The sequence below is a fragment of the Vicia villosa genome, unplaced genomic scaffold (assembly GCF_029867415.1).
Source record: "Vicia villosa cultivar HV-30 ecotype Madison, WI unplaced genomic scaffold, Vvil1.0 ctg.003444F_1_1, whole genome shotgun sequence".
NCBI classification, from domain to species: Eukaryota; Viridiplantae; Streptophyta; class Magnoliopsida; order Fabales; family Fabaceae; genus Vicia; species Vicia villosa.
In genome coordinates, this window is record NW_026706206.1 from 163,352 (window position 1) to 169,367 (window position 6,016).

A 6,016-nucleotide genomic window follows, 5' to 3' on the forward strand; every position below is an offset into this window, starting at 1 on the left:
ACTTGCCTAACAATATGTGACATTATGAAAGGGTCATACTCTTTGTACCTCCGGTCCATTTGAATCTCAACAGTACCGTATGTCCTATCTATTTTTGTGCCTCTAGTTGGATCATACCATTCACAATAAAACAAGACAACTTTATTTTCTGAGTCCAAGTAAGTGTACACCAACTCGTAGATATGTTTGACAAAACCATATAAGTCATCTTCACCACCATCTGTAACTCCTTTCACAAAAACACCACTGTTTATGGTCTTTTTCCCTTCAGTCCATGTATGAGTGTGAAATTTATATCCATTCACGAAGTATGTGTGCCATTCATTTGCGCTTTGAATAGGGCCTTGAGACAAGTTTCTCAAATGGAGTATTTCGGGAGTCGGTGCAACAATGCTATACAATCTCTCCTTAAACCATGCTGGAAATTGAGCATGGATAACACCAGATGTTGATTGTACACCGGTAGTATGAAAATAGGTGTTATTGAATTCCCTAAAAAGAAACACATTATAATTTTCAGAGTAATGAGTTTTATGATTGTAAAGAAAATTAAAAGTTAGGGGTATGTATACTTACTCAAGAAATGGTTTAACTTCAACGCAGTTGATCAAGACATGAACATGGGCAGATTGCAATTCTTGTTGGGTCAACCAATGCACACCATTTTTTCCAGATGGATGGCCTGGAAGCCCGAAGACCGATAAAGTGAATTGACTCCTTTCACTAACATTGACAGGATTTCGAATGATTCTTGGAGTTAACATCAAATGCTTGAAATAGTGATTGCAAAAACGTGATGTTTCTCGATGCAAGTAATGTGCACATATCGATCCTTCAACTCTAGCCTTATTTTTCACTGATCGTTTTGAATCACCCATGAACCTTTCAAACGGATACATCCACCTATATTGAACAGGATCTCCAAGATAAGCTTCATAGGCGAGATGCACATGTAGATGTTCCATGGAGTCAAAAAAACAAGCGGAAATACTTGTTCCAACTTGCATAGAATGACTGGAATATTTCGATCCAACTTAATGACGTCATCTACTTTTAAAGCTGAAGCACAAATATCTCTGAAAAATTGACTAATTTCAGTTAGTGGATTAAGCACATGTTTAGGTAGAGAACCAAACGCAATTGGTAGCAATTGTTCCATAAAAACATGGCAATCATGACTTTTCATACCATGCAACTTCCCAGTGTTGGCGTCAGCACACCTTGCTAAATTTGAAGAATAGCCGTCGGGCATTCTCAATTCTTTTAACCATCGACAAACCGCTTTACCTTCTTGGGAGGTCAGACTGAAACAAGCCTTCGGTTTCAATAATTTCCCATTTGGTTGAGGCTTCAACTCCAACTCTTTTCGATTGCACCATTTTTCCATCTCATGTCTAGCCTTCTCATTATCTTTCGTCTTGTCTTTAACATCCATCACGGTGTTAAATACATTATCAAAAAAATTCTTCTCAATATGCATAACATCTAGATTATGGCGCAACAAATTATCTTTCCAATATGGAAGGTCCCAAAATATACTTCTCTTTGTCCAATTGTGATCGACCCTATATCCTTCAATTCTACATGCCTTTCCAGTATCTGTAATTTTTGGTAGCCCACAAACTTTTTCCCATACAGCACCTGGTGACAATCGGGGCGGAGGCATATCCCTTACCTGTTTGTCTTTTATGAAATTTGTCTTGTTCTTTCTATACGGATGATTTTTTGGTAGAAATCTGCGGTGACAGTCAAACCACGAGCTTTTCCCCCCTTTATCCAACGTCAATGCCTTGGTCTCTTTCATACAATGCGGACAACCCATTCTGCCATGCGTACCCCAACCAGACAACATGCCATATGCTGGAAAGTCGTTGATGGTCCACATCAAGGCAGCTCACATAGTAAAATTTTGTTTATGTGATATATCATAAGTCCATTCTCCACCAATCCACAACCTCTTCAAATCATCAATTAAAGGTTGTAAATACACATCAATTCCGGCTTTTGGACTCGAAGGTCCTGGAATGACGCACGTCAAAAACATATATGATTTTGTCATGCACATCTCGGGAGGGAGGTTGTAAGGGGTTACAATAACTGGCCAACAAGAATACGCACTTCCCGACGCTTGAACATTAGGAGCAAAAACATCTGAGCATAATCCAAGCCTGACATTTCTAGGTTCTGCGGCAAAATCAGGATGTATTCGATCAAAGTGTTTCCATGCCTCGCCATCAGATGGATGCCGCATAGTGTCTGGACTTGTTTTGTTTGTATGATGCCATGTCATCTGACTTGCACTGTGCATTGAAGCAAACATTCTTTTTAACCTTGGAATTATCGGAAGATAAAACATGGACTTTTCTGCTACACGGTTTTGATTAGTGTTAATGGCTCTACTGCGAACTTTATATCTTGGACTCATACAAAATTTGCATTCCTCCAACAATCCATCTTGAGTACCAAACTCATTGTCATAAAACAACATACAACCATTAATGCAACAATCAATCTTTCTTACTCTTAAGCTCAACTTCGACACCAACTTCTTTGCTTCATAAAATGTTGTAGGTAAGTTGTCTTTCATTGCAGTTGAGTCCAACATCATTTTTACAAAGAATTCCAAACACTGATCAGGAACATTCCAATTTGACTTGGCGGCCAATAATCTCACACACATAGATAACTTGGAGTCAGATGAACCGTTAAACAACGGCGTATTCATCTCATTCAACAACTGATAAAATCTCTGCGCTTCTTCGTTCGGCATCGCTTCCCCATCACAATCTTCAGGTTGATCATAGGTCACGTTCACACCAAAAGCATCCTCAACCATGTCACCGATCTGATTAAAGTTTTCTTCATATTCAATAGGCGGTCTTTCCTCATATTCCATTGGCGGACGACTACTTGAAGCATGCGTACTGCTAGTCTCTGGTACGTTACTCGGCAATTGTTCACCATTAAACGTCCAAACCCAATAATTTTCCATGAATCCCCTTCTATACAAATGCCTGACCACTTCATCTGGGTCACTAATTATAGCTCTACATTCACATTTAAGACAGGGACACCTAACTCCTCCTTCGCTTCGACAACATTCTTGAGCAAACGCCCACGTGATAAACCCGTTAACTCCTTCTATAAAATTGGGTTTAAGTGCACGTCTTCCTGGTTCCACTCTATCGTACATCCAACTACGATAATACAAATAATATTCCATACTGCACATATATCCAATCATTCTCTTTTTAGTAACTGTGAATACAAGATCACACTCACAAAGATGTTTTTGATTCATGGCAAACTCAACAAGCACTCAAGCAACAAGGTACAAGCAGAAGAACTCAAAGAAAAGCAAGCTTTGGTCTCTCATAACAGGGCAGGTCGACCTACTATGCACACAGGTCGACTCAACACAAGCAAAATAAGAGGAACTCAGAAAATCAGCAGTTAGGTCGACCTACTCCCAACACAGGTCGACCTAAAATGAAGAAATTTACATATCACTCTGCTAGGTCGACCTACACAACAACTAGGTCGACCTAATCTGAGAAAATTTCCCCAAAACGCATCTGAAGTGGATTCTGGTCGACCTACCTCTTTGACAGGTCGACCTAACTGGGAACAAATAACATCCAAAAGATATGCAGCTCTGTTAGGTCGACCCAGTCCTAAATTAGGTCGACCTATCTGATCAAAACTGACTTCCAAAGTATATGCAGCTCTGTTAGGTCGACCCAGCCCTAAATTAGGTCGACCTATCTGATCAAAACTGTCAAAATTTCTGGTTTTCTCTGCATCAACCAAAAAGCTCTCATATATATTGTCCAAGGTTCAATTATTGAGAACAACACCAAAGACTGAAAGATACACAAAGGCTTCTCATCTTCGTTCTTCGTCATCTCCAACACGATTACACATAATCATTCTTGCGTTGAGGGTTAGTGATCGAGTTCGATAACGTCCATGGAACGGAATTGAAGATTCCTAGTGGGTGAAGATTTGTGGGGTTTTTGGTGAATAAAATCTGCGGGTTTTGTCCTCCAAGATAGGTGTTTCTTGGGGGTTTTTATCAAGAGGTTTCATTGAGGATCCATCTGAGTGTGAAGATTGAAGAACAAGGGTTCAAGGCAATTCAAGACACTGCAGAAAAGGGATCAAGTGAAGCTCTTGGATAACCTTGATCTGACCCAAGATTAAGGGGGAAGAAGATTCAAAGGATCGACATAATTGGTTTATGGTTTATCGCTTTGTTATCTTCTTTGTATAAACTGCTTTCAACATTAATGAAAGATTTCCCAATTTCAGTTTGGAATTGGGGGCAGACGTAGTCGTAGCGAGGACGATCGACGAACTGCCTAAACAAATATCGTGTTCTTGTCGCTTTTACCTTTTCATTTACGTTCTGTTCATATTTGGTTATAATAGCAAATTGATCAACGATTCGAGTGTTAAGATTGTGAGTTAAGAACTTATATAAACATCACAATCCATCACATATTGAATCACCATAAATTTGATCATTATCACCAAGTGTTTGTGTTTTTGCTTCTTTCACTATTACTGCATTGCAAACGTCGTTCATCATATAAGAAGTTAATTGATTTTCAATAGAGCGACGTATTGATTCTATAGTGTATTCTCTTATCGTTTATCTCAAGCTGGTTAGTGGTTTTAACACATATACAATCGTTTCAATAGTGGTTCGGAATAGACGCAAGTCGATTCAGAATCACTTCCGCTTAAAGTTCAATTAATTCCGTAAAACTGTGTAAGATCTATTCACCCCCCCTCTAGATCCTAAGGCCAGCGTCTAACAGTAACAATAATTAAACATTTACTTATATCAACTATAAGTAAATAATTTTCTACAATAGAAGTAGATAAACAATATATACATTCTAACAATATTCTAACAATATTATATACATTCTAACATTCTAACAATATATACATTCTAACAATAATACATATTATATATAATATTTTCGTTTTTATAAAATCTATAATTATAACATTCTAAAAATTATGCATACTATACATAATATTACATTCTAAAAAATTAAAAATTATACATATTATACATTCTAAAAATTATAACATACTATAAATTATACATAATCTATACATATTATATAATCTATAACTATAACATTCTAAAAATTATACATACTATACATAATCTATAATTATACATATTATACATACTATACATATTATATAATCACATAAAAATTAACATTCTATAAATAATATACATTATATAAATTAATCTATATATATATACATACTATAAATAATATACATTCTATAAATTAATCTATATATATACATATTATAAATAATATACATTCTAATTATTATAACATTCTAATAATTAACATTCTAAAAATTATATATACATACTACAAAAATCTCACAAATTAATCTATAACATATATATATATATATATATATATATATATATATATATATATATATATATATATATATATATATATATATATATATATATATATATATATATATATATATATATATATATATATATATATATATATATATATATATATATATCAATAATCACATAAAAAAATCTCAAAAATTATATAAATAAAATTGAAAAAAAAATACCTCAATGAAGTTGAACAATATTGAGTGAGCTCCTCCTTATCCTTGAATCAAAATCAACAATGCTTCACCTACAAATATATATTAAAATCAGATTTTTGCAAAAAATAAAATAAAAAATTGACAAGAACAAGTGAGGTTTGAATGTTTACCTGGAAATGGGGGGTTGTGATGATGAATTTGTTGTTGAAAATGGCGGAGGATGGTTGATTATGAAGGATAGGAAGAGGGTTTGGGGGAAGAAGGAGAAGAGGAGAAGAGGAAAAGAAAGAAAGAAAGAGGAGAAAGGGGGTTCTGGGAAGAGGAGTTCCAACGAATTGGTATAATGCCTTTAGCGACGTGATTTTCACGTGTCTACGTTGCAAAGTGAAAATCACGTCGC